The following is a 15119-nucleotide window of genomic DNA, read 5'->3' as shown; positions in this document are numbered from 1 at the left end:
CATAAGCTGGCAGTTCACAAAAAAGGACATCCAAATGGTTAAAAACACATGAAAAGTTTGTTAATATCAAGTCATTAGGACAATATTAATTAAAATTATAAAGTGATACTGGAAATTCTAGCCACAGCAATTAGAAAAGAAAAAGAAACAAAAGATACCCAAATTGAAAAGGAAAAAAATAATATTATATCTATGCATAGATGAAATCCATAACCCCATATAGAGGAAACCCCCAAAGAATCCACAAGAAAGACCGTAGAAGTAATAAATGAATTCAGCAAACTTGTAGGGTACAAGATCAACACAAAAAGCTCCAGGTCTTTCTGTATAACAGCAGTGAATAATCTGAAAAGGAATTCAAGAAAGCAATTCCGGGAATTCCCTGGCTGTTCAGTGGTTAGGGCTCTGAGATTTCACTGCTGGATCCTGCAAGCCACATGGTGTGCCAGAAAAAAGAAAAACAGCAATTCCATTTATAATATCTTCAAAAGAACAAAATACCTAGGAATAAATGTAAACAAGGGAGTAAAACACTTGCACACTGGAAACTACAAATTATTGCTGAAAGAAATTAAAGATTATCTAAGCAAATGGAAGATATCCTATGTCCATGGGTAAGAAGACAATATTGAAGTACTAAACAAAGCAATTGACCTACAGATTTAATGTAATCTCAATAAAAATTCCAAAGCTTTTTTTTTGGTAGAAATGGAAAAGTCAATCTACAAACTCACATGGAATTGCAAGGGTCTCTGAATAGCCAAAATAATGTTGAGAGAGAAAAAAAGAACAATGTCAAGGACTCACACTTCCCATTTTTAAAATGACTACAGTAAGCTATAGTAATAAAAACAGTGCTGTGTTGGCATGCGGATAGACATATAGATCAAGAGAATAGAATTGAGAGTCCAGAAATAAAATAATAAATTGATAGCTAGTCAATTAAAAGACTGTTTTGGTTGTGCTGGGTCTTCGTTGCTGTGCGCAGGCTCTCTCCAGCTGTGGAGAGCTGGGGCTGCTCTGACGGTGCACAGGCTTCTCACTGCAGTGGCTTCTCTTGCTGCAGAGAGCAGGCTCTAGGACACACGGACTTCAGTCGCTGTGGCTTGTGGGCTCCAGAGCACGGGCTCAGTAGTTGTTGCACATGGGTTTTTGCTCCGAGGCATGTGGAATCTTCCCAGACCAGGGATAGAACCCGTGTCCCTGCATTGGCAGGTGGATTCTTATCCACTGTACCACTAGGGAAGTCCCAATAGCTAGTCAATGTTTGACAAGGGTGCCAAGTTCATACAGTGGGGAAAGAACAGTCTCTTCAACAGACAATGATGGGACAACTGGATTTCCACAGGCAAAAGAATGAAATTGGACCCCTACTTCACACCATTTACAAAAATTATCTCAAAGTGTACCTACAATCTAAATATGAGAGCTAAAACTGTAAATCTCTTAGGAGAAAACATAGGACAAAATCTTCATGACACTGGATTTCAAAATGGATTGATTCTGAGATATGATACCAAAAGCATGAACAACAAAAGGAAAAAGAAATAAACTCGATATCATTAAAATTTAAAACTTTTGTACACCAAAGGATATTATCAAGAAAGTTAAAAGACAACACATAGAAAGGGAGAAAATATTTGCAAGTCATATGAGAGTTTAACATCCAGAATACATAAAGAACTCCTAAAACTCAAAAACAAACCCAATTAGAAAACGGGCAGAAGACTCAAATGGATATTTTCCCAAAGAATATATATAAATACAAGCACATGTACAGTAGGTCAACATCATTAGTAATAAGGGAAATACAAATCAAATGCATGTTACAACATGGATGAACCTTGAAAACAATATGCTGAGTGAAATAATCCAGATAGGAAAGAGTAACTATTACATGATTCCACGTATATGAAATATCTAGAGTAGACAAATTCATAAAAGTAGAAAGTAGATTAGAGGTTACCAGGAATAAGGGAGGTGGGAATAGGGAGTTATTCTTTAGTGGCTGTAGATTCTCTTTTTGAGGTGATGAAAACATTTTGGGAATAAAGGTGATGGTTATATAATGTCGTGAATGTAATTAATGCCGCTGACTTATACACTTAAAAATGGTTAAAACAGTAAATTTTGTGTTACATGTATGTTACCACAGTAAAAAAAAAAATCTTTAAAAACTACAATGAAAAAATAACCTTTGACAAAAATCATAGTAACAAGGATTTAAGCAAGAATATGAGAAACCCAAATTGAGGGACAGTCTACAACGTAACTGGTCATATAAATATATATGACATTTATTACTATTATTTATTGATTGAAGTCAGGAAATTTACTGCTATCTAGTCTATATAAGCATGTATTCAAATTTTTCCAACTTCCAATTGTCTCAATGATGCATATTATAGAAAACATTTTTCTTCAGTCCAGGATCCAGCCCAGGATCACACATTATGTCCAGTTCTTATGTCTCCATGGTATTTGTTTTTTGATTCATGATATTTTTTTATCTAGAAGAGTTCTTCAGTCTTAAATCTAAGAGACTTAACATTTTGGACAGACCGGTTACGTTGTAGAATGTTCCCAGACCACCTGACCTGCCTCTTGAGAAACCTGTATGCAGGTCAGGAAGCAACAGTCAGAACTGTACATGGAACAACAGACTGGTTTCAAATAGGAAAAGGAGTACGTCAAGGCTGTATATTGTCACCTTGCTTATTTAACTTATATGCAGAGTACATCATGAGGAACGCTGGGCTGGAAGAAGCACAAGCTGGAATCAAGATTGTTGGGAGAAATATTAATAACCTCAGATATGCAGATGACACCACCCTTATAGCAGAAAGTGAAGAGGAACTCAAAAGCCTCTTGATGAAACTGAAAGAGGAGAGTGAAAAGGGTGGCTTGAAGCTCAACATTCAGAAAACAAAGATCATGGCATCTGGTCCCATCACTTCATGGGAAATAGATGGGGAAACAGTGGAAACAGTGTCAGACTTTATTTTTGGGGGCTCTAAAATCACTGCAGATGCTGATTGCAGCCATGAAATTAAAAGACGCTTACTCCTTGGAAGGAAAGTTATGACCAATCTAGATAGCATATTCAAAAGCAGAGACATTACTTTACCAACAAAGGTCTGTCTAGTCAAGGCTATGGTTTTTCCCGTGGTCATGTATGGATGTGAGAGTTGGACTGTGAAGAAAGCTGATCGCCGAAGAATTGATGCTTTTGAACTGTGGTGCTGGAGAAGACTCTTGAGAGTCCCTTGGACTGCAAGGAGATCCAACCAGTTCATTCTAAAGGAGATCAATCCTGGGTGATCATTGGAAGGACTGATGCTAAAGCTGAAACTGCAATACTTTGGCCACCTCATGCAACGAGTTGACTCACTGGAAAAGACTGATGCTGGGAAAGGTTGGGGGCAGGAGGAGAAGGGGACGACAGAGAATGAGATGGCTGGATGGCATCACCGACTCTGTGGACATGAGTTTGAGTGAACTCCGGGAGTTGGAGAGTCGGACACGACTGAGCGACTGAACTGAACTGACTGATGCTCACATAAAGAAACTTGGTAAGAACAAACAAAAGTTAATAAAAGTGCTTACTTATATTTACACGGATGTAGATGACAATGGGACAGATGCAAGAGAAATTTTTCACAGTGTATCTTCATATACACATTTTATTTTTTAACTGTGTAATTGCTGACTTTAAAATTCAACTAGTTTAACTTAAAAGAGGCTATAAGGGGCTTCCCTGGTGGCTCAGTGGTAAAGAATCTGCCTGCCAGTGCAGGAAATGCAGGTTCAATCCCTGGGTTGGGAAAATCCCCCGGAGAAAGAAATGGCCAAACACTCCAGTATTCTTGCCTGGGAAATCCCATGGACAGAGGAGCCTGGCAAGCTACATACAGCCCATGGGATTGCAAACAGTTGGGCACGACTTAGCAACAACCATATGCACTAGTAATTCTGCTTCCGGATATTGAGATGAAGGAAATGACAACATTAAGTTGAAAAGACATATGTATCCCCACACGCACTGCAGCACTATTTAAAATTGCCAAGATATGGAAACAACCCAAGTTTCCGTTAACTTAATGGATAAAGAAAATGTGGCATGTATATTTAATGGAATATTATTTGGCCATGAAAAAGAATGTAATCTTGCTATTTAAGACAACAAAGGACTTCCCTGGTGGCAGAGTGGATAAGAATCCCCCTGTCAATGCAGGGGACACAGGCTTGATCCCTGGTCTGGGAAGGTTCTACATGGTGTGGGGCAACTAAGCCTGTGACCACCATGACTAAACCCTGCATGCTCTAGGGCCCCAGAGCCACAACTAATAAGCCCCTGTGCTGCAACTGCTGAAGCTCGTGCAGCTAGAGCCCCTGCTCTGCAACAAGAGAAGTCACCACAATAAGCCTGCTCTCCGCAACTAGAGAAAGCCTGCATGCAGCAACGAAGACCCAGTGCAGCCAAAAAAAAAAAAAAAAACAAAGCACACAACATGGATGGACCTTCAGGACATTATGCTAAGTTAAATAAATCAGAGAAAGACAAATACTGTGCACTCACTTATATGTAAACTCTAAAACAAGCAATAACAATTACAAAAATTTAACTCATAGATACAGAGAACAAACTGGTAGTTGCCAGAGGTGGGAGTGCAGTGGCAAAATGGCCAAACGGTACAAACTTACAGTTATAAAATAAATAAGTAACGGGTACGTAATGCATAGCAGGGTGACTATAGTAAATGACACTGTATTGTCTATCTGAAAGCTGCTGAGAGAGTAGATCTTAAAAGTTCACACAAGAAAAAAACTGTGACTCTGTATGGTAATGGCTGTTAACTAGACTTATTGTGGTGATTATTTTGCATTGTATACAAATATTGAATCCTTATGTTTTATACCTGAAGCTAGTATATCGATTATATCTCAGTTAGGAAGTGGAGAGGTGCTGTGATCTCCTGGGAACTGGATCCTGGCAAATTTTAGAGGTGATGTGTGAGTGTGTGTGTTAGTTGCTTAGTCGTGTTTGATTCTTCGTGACCGAACGGACAGTAGCCCGCCAGGTTCCTCTGGCTCCTCTGTCCATGGAATTCTCCAGGCAAGAATATTGGAGTGGGTTGCCATTTCTTTCTCCAGAGGTGAGGTAGGGAAGGTGATTGATATAGGCTGGATATGGAAGAGGTAGACTTTTTTTTAGATTTATTTATTTATTTGGCTATGCTGGGTCTTCACTGAGGTACATTGCAGTGGCTTCTCTTGTTGCAGAGCATGGGCTCTAGGCACACGAGCTCAGTAGTTTTGGTACACAGATTTTAATTGCTCTGCGATATGTGGGATCTTCCTGGATCAGAGATCAAACCCATGTCTCCTGCATTGGCAGGCAGACTCCAAACCACTAGACCACCAGGGAAGCCCAAAGAGGGAGATTCCACATGGAGCTTAGGCTTCAGAGCTACTCACTTTCACTGATTGCTTCCAAGGCCCTGGAAGAGGGTCTAGCAATGTGCTCACATGTATTTGTAAAATTTGCAAAAGGGAGATATTTTAACTATAATTTGCTAAGACTACTCTTTCACTCTGGCCCCTCTACAAGCCTCCCCTTCTGTTGTATAGTATGAAAATGGGCATAGGCATTTTGATGATCTGGCTAAGGTGAGGTTGAGTTAGCACTACATTTTAGTGGAGTTCAGTTGTATATATTGACATAGTTTGCAGTCACTTTCATACACAGTTATTGAGAATCATTTCCATGTAGGACCAGCTTTCAGGAGGAGTCTACCATGGTCAAAGCAGGCTCTTCCAACATGATGACAGGAACGGGACCAGAGGCTATATAAACACAGCGTGTGAACATAGCTTTTATGCTGAGCATTGGAAGCACATGGTTAGCAGAGGAGAAACAAGATTCGAAATATACAGAGCCAGAAAATAGTCTATGGAAAATCCTCCCAATCATCAGATATATAAAACTGTAAAGGGAGAATTCAACTTTCACTGATAACTAGTCAAGACAGAAGTTCTCTCCTATCAGGAATATATTCAGTTATCTAACACACTAAGTGAACTAAATCAGAAAAAGACAAACATCATATGATATTGTATATATGTAGAATCTAAAATATGACACAAATGAACGTATCTATGAAACAGAAACAGACTCACAGACATAGAAAACAAACTTACCAAAGGCAAAAGGGAGTGAAGGAGGGATAAATGAGGAGTTTGGGTTAGCAGATACAAGCTACTATATATAAAATAAACAACACGGTTCTATTGTGTGGCACAGGGAATCATATTCAATGTCTTGTAATAAACAATAATGGAGGGACTTCCCTGGGTGTCCTGTGGTTAAGAATCCACCTTGCAATTCAGGGGATGCTGGTTTGCTCCCTGGTCGGGGAACTAAGGTCCCACATCCTGTGGAGCAACTAAACCTGTGCCCTGTAACTATTGCGCCTGGGCGCCAGAACTGGAGAGCGTGTGTGTGTGTGTGCCACAACAAAAGATCCCATAGGACGCAACTAAGACTCAATGAAACCAAATAAAGAATAATAAATGGAAGAGAAAAAAGATAGTTATTTTTCTAGATTTTGGTATGTTTGCATGTTTGTCAGCTTTTGGAAATTTAAAATTTGCAAAATTTTTAATTTTTAACTTTATCTTCACATTCTAATTAAATATTTCATCCCTAATTTTGTATTGTCTTTCTTAAAGAGGATCCACCAAATTGTATAAGATTCCAGACCCACAAAACCTGGATCCATCCTGGCTGGTGGCTGGCTGGAGAGGGAATCTGAGGAGACAGTAAGCCCATTTAATGAGTTTTTAGGTAGGAATATTGTGCTATCACATGGCTCACAGCCTTGTCTAACTCAGTGAAACTATGAGCCATGCCAAGTAGGGCCACCCAAGACAGACAGATCATGGTGGAGAATTCTGACAAAAAGTGGTCCACCGGAGAAAGGAATGGCAAACCATCTTAGTATTCTTGCTCTGAGAACCCCATGAACAGTATGAAAAGGCAAAAAGATATGATGACACTGAAACATGAACTCCCCAGGTCAGTAGATGTCCGATATGCTACTGGAGAAGAGTGGAGAAATACCTCCAGAAAGAATGAAGAGGGTGAGCCAAAGCAAAATGACACTCAGTTGTGGATGTGACTGGTGATGGAAGTAAAAGTCCAATGCTATAAAGAATAATATTGCATAGGAACCTGGAATGGTAGGTCCATGAATCAAGGTAAATTAGAAGTGGTCAAACAGGAGATGGCAAGAGTGAACTCTTTTTAGGAATCAGTGAACTAAAATGGACTGGAATGGGTGAATTTAACTCAGATGACCATTATATCTACTATTGTGGGCAAGAATCCCTTAGAAGAAATGGAGTAGCCCTCACTGTCAACAAAAGAGTTCGAAATGTAGTACTTGGGTGCAATCTTAAAAATGACAGAATGATCTCTGTTCGTTTCCAAGGCAAACCATTCAATATCACACTAATCCAAGTCTATACCCCAACCACTAATGTAAAAGAAACAACTCGAACAGTTCTATGAAGACCTACAAGACCTTCTAGAACTCATACCAAAAAAGATGACTTTTTCATTACAGGGGACTGGAATGCAAAAGCAGGAAGTCAGGAGGTATCTGGAGTAACAGGCAAGTTTGGCCTTGGAATACAAAATGAAGCAGGGCAAAAGCTAACAGAGTTTTGCCAAGGGAATGCACTGGTCATAGCAAACACCCTCTCCCAACAACACAAGAGCCGACTCTACACATGGACATCACCAGATGGTCAACACTGAAATCAGACTGATTATATTCTTTGTAGCTGAAGATGAAAAAGCTTTGTGCAGTTAGCAAAAACAAGACCAGGAGCTGACTGTGGCTCAGATCATGAACTCCTTTACTGCCAAATTCAGACTTAAATTGAAGAAAGCAGGGAAAACCACTAGACCCTTCACGTATGACCTAAATCAAATCCCTTGCAATTGTACAGTGGAAGTGACAAATAGATTCAAGGGATTAGGTCTGATAGAGTGCCTGATGAACTATGGATGGAAGTTTGTACATTGTACAGGAGGCAGTGATCAAGACCATCCCCAAGAAAAAGAAATGCAAGAAGGCAAAATGGTTGTCTGAGGAGGCCTTACAAATAGCTGAGAAAAGAAGAGAAGTAAAAGGCAAAGGAGAAAAGGAAAGATATATCCATCTGAATGCAGAGTTCCAAAGAATAGCAAGGAGAGATAAGAAAGCCTTCCTTAATGATCAACGCAAAGAAATAGAGGAAAACAATAGAATGGGAAAGACTAGAGACCTCTTCTGAGAAGGCAATGACAACCCACTCCAGTACTCTTGCCTGGACAGTTCCATGGACGGAGGAGCCTCGTAGGCTGTGGTTCATGGGGTCGCCAAGAGTTGGACGTGACTGAGCGACTTCACTTTCACTTTTCACTTTCACGCATTGGAGAAGGAAATGGCAACCCACTCCAGTGTTCTTGCCTGGAGAATCCCAGGGACGAGAGAGCCTGGTGGGTTGCCCTCTATGGGGTTGCACAGAGTCGGACACGACTGAAGCGACTTAGCAGCAGCAGCAGAGACTTCTTCAAGAAAATTAGAGATACCAAGGGAACATTTCATGCAAAGATGGACACAATAAAAGACAAAAATGTTATGGACCTAACAGAAGCAGAAAATATTACGAAGAGCTGGCAAGAATACACAGAAGAACTATACAACAAAGATCTTCATGACCCAGATAACTGTGATGGTGTGATCACTCACCTAGAGCCAGACAGCCTGGAGTGCAAAGTCAAGTGGGCCTTAGGAAGCATCTTTGTGGAAAAAACTTGTGGAGATGATGGAATTCCAGCTGAGTTATTTCAGATCCTAAAAGATGATGTTGTTAAAGTGCTGCACTCAGTGTGCCAGCAAATTTGAAAAACTCAGCAGTGGCCACAGGACTGGAAAAGGTCAATTTTCATTCCAATCCCAAACAAAGGCAATGGCAAAGAATATTCAAACTACTGCATAATTGCACTCATCTCACACACAAGCAATGTTCAAAATCCTCCAAGCCAGGCTTCAAACAGTACATGAACTGAGAACTTCCAGATGTCCAAGCTGGATTTAGGAAAGGCAGAGGAATAAGAGATCAACATCCGTTTGATCATAGAAAAAGCAAGAGAATTTCAGAAAAATATCTGCTTCATTGACTATGCTAAAGCCTTTGTCTGTGTGGATCACAACAAACTGGAAAATTCTTCAAGAGATGGGAACACCAGACCACTTTACCTGCCTCCTGAGAAATCTGTTTGCAGGTCAGGAAGCAACAGTTAGAACCGGACATGGAACAATGGACTGATTCCAAATTGGGAAAGGAGTACATCAAGGCTGTATATTGTCATGCTGCTTATTTAACTTATATGCAGAGTACATCACGTGGAATGCTGGGCTGGATGAGCACAAGCTGGAATCAAGGTTGCCAGAGGAAATGTCAATAACCTCAAATATGACACTACTCTTATGGCAGAAAGCAAGGAGAAACTAAAGAACCTTTTGATGAAAGTGAAAGAGGAGAGTGAAGAATCTGGCTTAAAATGCAACATTTAAAACACTAAGATCATGGCATCCAGTTCCATCACTTCATGGCCAACAGATGGGGAAACAATGAAAACAGTGAGAGACTATTTTCTTGGGCTCCAAAATCACTGCAGATGGTGACTGCAGCCATGAAATAAGAGTTCCTTGCTCCTTGGAAGAAAAGCTATGACCAACCTAGATAGCACAATAAAAAGCAGAGACATTACTTTGCCAACAAAGGTCCATCTAGTCAAAGCTATGGTTTTTCCAGTAGTCATGTATGGGTGTGTGAGTTGGACCATAAAGAAAGCTGAGCGCTGAAGAACTGATGCTTTTGAACTATGGTGTTGGAGAGGACTCTTGAGAGTGCCTTGGACTGCAAAAAGATCAAACCAGTCAATCTTAAGGGAAATCAGTCCTGAATACTCATTGGAAGGACTGATGCTGAAGCTGAAGCTCCAGTACTTTGGTCACCGGATACGAAGAACTAACTCATTGGAAAAGACCCTGATGCTGGGAAAGATTGAAGGCAGGAGGAGAAGGGGACAACAGAGGATGAGATGGTTGGATGCCATCACTTACTCAATGGACCTGGGTTTGAGCAAGCTCCGGGAGTTGGCAATGGACAGAGAAGCCTAGGTTGCTGCAATCCATGGGGTCACAAAGAGTCGGACACCACTGAGCAATTGAACTGAACTGAACTGAACTGATTGTGCTCTCAGTGACATAACCCTCATCATCATCATCATCTATACAAAGTCTTTACTAACATAGGTATTTTTTATTTTGAAATTGAACAAAGAACAAGGTGGGAGAGATTTGATTAACAGTAGCAGCGTCAGAAAAACTGTGGAGGTCGGGGGGGAGAGGGATATGTGTGACCACAAGTTCCATAATAGCCCATCATGTGACAGATGCTAGGAGGTGATAGTTTCCTGCTCTCTGCACTCCTTAGACTTCACCTGAGTGATTCTGCTCCAGACAGGGAGGTAGGCTGTCAAAGGGACATTGATGAACCAGGGTGAACACATAGGAGCTCACCCAGAATGGTACAGAGTTTAGAGTCAGATTTTAGAGAAATCTCTAGAGAAACTAGTGACGTTATATTGCTGAGACTCCAACGGGGGGAATGGAGGGGAAGGAAGGGGGGTTAGGATTAGGGAGGCGGTTTGTCCTTGGAAGAGAGAGGAGACTTTTACAGAGCTAGAAACGGCAGTGCTAGGGCCAGTGGAAGAGGTAAGAGGCAGATTGACCTTTCATAAACATAAAGGGAATTTATATTAAATATCAAACAATTTATAATTCACACTGGAATGATGTTCATCAAATGTTAACAATAACTATTCAATGGCCAAGTTTTAATTTCTTCTCTATACCTCTTTATAGAAGTGTGTCATTTCTAGAAAACAATAAAGTCACAAGTTTTTTTTTGTTTGTTCTTTTTCTTTTTGGCAGTGCTTGTGGGATCCTAGTTCCCCAACCGGGGAATGAACTAGGCTCTGAAGGCGAAAGTGCCAAGCCCTAACCACTGGACCACCAGGAACTCCAATCACTACCTCTTTTTTTTTTTTTCCTAAGTCTCTATTAGATATATCTGGTCTCCAAAGTCTCCATCCAGCTACTGGAATATCTCTATCCTTGCTTCTTCTCTCAACTGTCACACAAGTGGATTTCTTAGACAATCTCATCCTGAGCTCACAATTTATATAAAAACTCAGCTCAAGGCTCCGAAAAAGGACCCTTCATCCAACAAGATGCGCCTTCCTTAGAAGGCAGTTGAAGGAGCATGAGCATGCTTCCTTGTCTGTAAACAAAAATTGTTTCCTCAAAAGGAATTCTGATGATTGAAATATCTCCATCTTCTTATATCAGGAAGAATATTCTAATCACAGCTGTTCAAAAATAGAATGGTCTTAGTTCCAAGTCCCTGAAAGTTTTCCAGTAGAACATGAAAGATATACAGACGTTTTAAAAAGGATTTCAGTCCCAGATAAGCGGTTGAAATGCATAACCTCTAGCTTTTCTTCTAAGGTTTTTAGATCTTACCTCTCATTGAGGGGTCTGATCACGTTGCATTTCACTTACAACTGTTCCTGGATATCAGTAACTCCTTACATTTAGCATTATAGTTTGCATAATATAGACTTTTAATAATAGCAGCAAACTTAATGAGTTCCTATTATCTGTCCTTCAGTGTTCTAAGGATATGATGGGAAAAAACATAATCCTCCAGGCAACCCTATGGGGTAGGTCTTTTTATGATCATTCCCATGTTAGAGCGACAGAGGATGAGATGATTGGATGGCATCACCGATTCAATGGACAAACTCTGGAAGATGGTGAGGGGCAGGGAAGCCTGGCATGCTCGGAGTCACAAAGAGTCGGACACGATTTGGCAACTGAACAACAACAACCATGTTAGAACAGAAAACTGAAGCTTAGAGAAGTTGAGAAGTTTGCCCAAAGCTACTTGGATTATAGGTGGCAGAGGGCTGTCCCTTGAGGTCCCATGGTTAAGATTCCACCCCTTCTTTGCAGGGAACACAGGTTTGATCCATGGTGGGGGAACCAAGATCGCACATGCTGCACAGTGAGGCCAAAATATATATTTTAGGCGGAGCAGAAATTTGAATCCAGAATTAGTCTCTTAATCAGCATCATAATGCCTCTTCACTTGTTAGAGGTTTGAGGTTGCTCCAGTCCTGAATCCTGAGTTCTATATGGTATGATGGCCTGGTCTTGGCCTGCTGAGAGTTTGGTGGGCTGAGACAAGATAAGCTGACCTGATCACAGGACATTATCAACAGTCAATGTGTGCCATGTGCAGTCCATATTTGAAAGCTAAGGCAGACAGTAACAGCGGGATGCATCAAGTCCAGAAGAGGTGTCAGAGTGATTAACAGATGCACCTGATTATGGAATCTTTGCTTATGCTGATTATGGAAAGGTTTTTACAGGGCAACCAGCCTGACCACTCACTCATGGGTGAAATTTGTGACAGGGAACTGGGTGGGTAGGTTTTATCCCCATCTGGACCCCCTCACTACACCTGCAGTTAGCACTATAGTTAAGTGGGTTCCTGCCCCACACCATCTCTCTTCTAAGGCCTTATCTTCCTCACCAGCATCCAAATTTATCAGTATCTTGATGATAAACACCTCGCCTGGAATCTTAATTGAATTCCATTTCAATGAGATTAAACCTCCCTGAACAGTGTTAGGTATTTTTTTTAATGGTTAATTAATTTTTGTATTTTTACAGCTCTTGCAATTAAAAAGAAAAAAATGACTTTCAGGCTGCAAAACTGGCCTCTGATGCTAATTAGATTCCATGGATCTGTCCTGAAAGGTATAAATCATTTTAAAAACATTATCACTAAACGTACTGCTATATAAATAAACTACCCAAGCTCTTCGATCTAGATGAAAGAGAGGATGGAGCAGGGCGTGGTGTGTGAAGATATTTGTCTTTTTCTGTCAGCTCTTTTTTTTTTCTGAGTCCCAGGCTCTGGCACCGCTGGTTCCCTCTGCACACTGTCTACACTGGGCCCTCCTACCCACAGCTGGACCATAGCTGGGCCCTCCTACCTCCAGCTGCACGCCCTCCCTCTCCTTCCCAGAGTGTCACGTGGGCTGATGAGATAATGTATGTGAAAGCCTTGGTCAACTGCAAGGCACAATCGAATGCCAATGATTACTGTTGTTATTATTCTTATCACACTCCAGGGAAACCCTGCGGCCTCCCACCCTCCCAGACCTCCTCTGCAGGACAGCCGGCGAAACTCAAGCGAGGCCAGACAGCCCCTCCCACGTGGGCGGAGGTCCTGGCGCAAACACGTCCCCGCTGCGAGCAGGGTGGGGGCGCTAGCGCCCGCCGCAGACCCTGCCGCCTGCCCGCCCCCCACCTCCCCTCAGTAATGGCTTTCCCAGTCCTTCCTGGCTGCGGGGGCCTAACTCCGGAAGGAAATCTCCGCAGTTCCAGTGAAAGTTCTCGAGCTACTGAAGTCATCGGCTCCCTTGGCCGGTCTTCACACCCACTCCCACAGCCCCCTCCTCTCCAAGTGCCCACGGCGGAGCCAGGCTGCCCCGGAAGGATCTGACCGGCGATTTCCTGCAATTGTCTGCCTGGGGCTCCTCAGTCTATCAGCTCCCCGCTTCCTTCCCCACCTCATCTCTTGCAGTCTCCCCTCCCCAAAGCCCCAGTCTCCTGGATATCCCAACCTCCACCCTGATCTGACTTCTTAGGCCCCACAGTTCTCTTTAGCATTTCCTCTCTCTTCTGAGATTGTCACTACCCCGGGGGAGGTTGGAATGGGGGTTTGGGAGTCAACCTGGCCACCAGGGCCCATCAGGAAGTTGGATATGCTGCCGTGTTACCAAGGCAACCACCCTTCTCTGTTAGGCCTTCCAGAGCTATTTGTCCCCAGCTGAGGAGGGTGAGGACTTGACTGTGTTAGGTCCCTCTCCCAATAAATCAAATCTGACTGAGGCCAAAAAGGGTGGGCAGGGAGCACAGGATATCAGAAGACTCATTAGACAAAGGGAGGACAATTTTCCTTTCTTCGGCCACTTGTGTATCAAGGAGCGCTGTCCCCAAGGCAGACCTCCAGGCTCTGCCCGGACCATCCTGACCTCCAGTGCTGCTGGGCGTGGACTCCAGGAAGAGGCTTGGAGAGGTCGGAGGAGGGGCCTGTCTGCTCTTGATGGATGGTACTGAAGAAATGTCTGGCACTTTCTTTCCCCATGGGGGAGGTGAAACTGCAGCCACCTCTCCCCCGCATTCACATTCCTGCCTGCCTGCTCAGGAAGGGGGTGGGGTGGGTGGCCCGAGCAGGGAAAGGAGGGCCCTTAGCCCCACTGAGAGCTGGAAGCTATCACTGACATTTGTCTACAGTGTCAGGGGAATGGATGGGCAGGTGGACAATTCCCACATTTCAAATGAGGTAAAAAGGGATCCCTATGTTCCCACCCCACCCTCCTTTTTGGCTCCCAGACCTCCTGGGGCAGGTGCCAGGACTGCCCATTCAGTCTGCACTCATTATATTCCTACTGCATGCTGGGCATTGGGTAATAGAGCAAATAAACAGAGGTCTCAAAGTGTAGTCCACGGATTCGGTGAGTCCCCAAGACCCTTTCAGTGGATGTTGCTCAGTCAGTCAGTTCAGTCCTGTCCAACTCTTTGCAACCCCATGGACTGCAGCCTGCTTGGCTCTTCTGTCCATGGAATTCTCCAGGCAAGAATACTGCTATTTCCTTCTCCATTTCAGGGGATGGATGAGGTCAAAAAGATTTTCATGGGAATTATCTTGACAGTGTAGTGGTTAGGACTTGGTGTTTTCACTGCTGTGGCCTGGGTTCAATCCCTAGTCGAGGAAGTAGGATTCTGCAAACTGTGCAGCACTGCCAAAAAAAAAAAAAGTTTTTTCCTCACAATCCTACTAATTATATATTATTTTCCCTTTTTGGCTGCACTGAGCAGCACACAGAATCTCAGTTCCCTGACCAGGGGTCAAACCTGTGC

This window comes from Moschus berezovskii, chromosome 4, assembly GCF_049115385.1.
Source record: "Moschus berezovskii isolate FMDL1 chromosome 4, NW_MosBer_1.0, whole genome shotgun sequence".
In the NCBI taxonomy this organism is placed as follows: Eukaryota; Metazoa; Chordata; class Mammalia; order Artiodactyla; family Moschidae; genus Moschus; species Moschus berezovskii.
The sequence above is the reverse complement of the archived record's forward strand: the minus strand, read 5'-3'. Positions refer to the sequence as shown.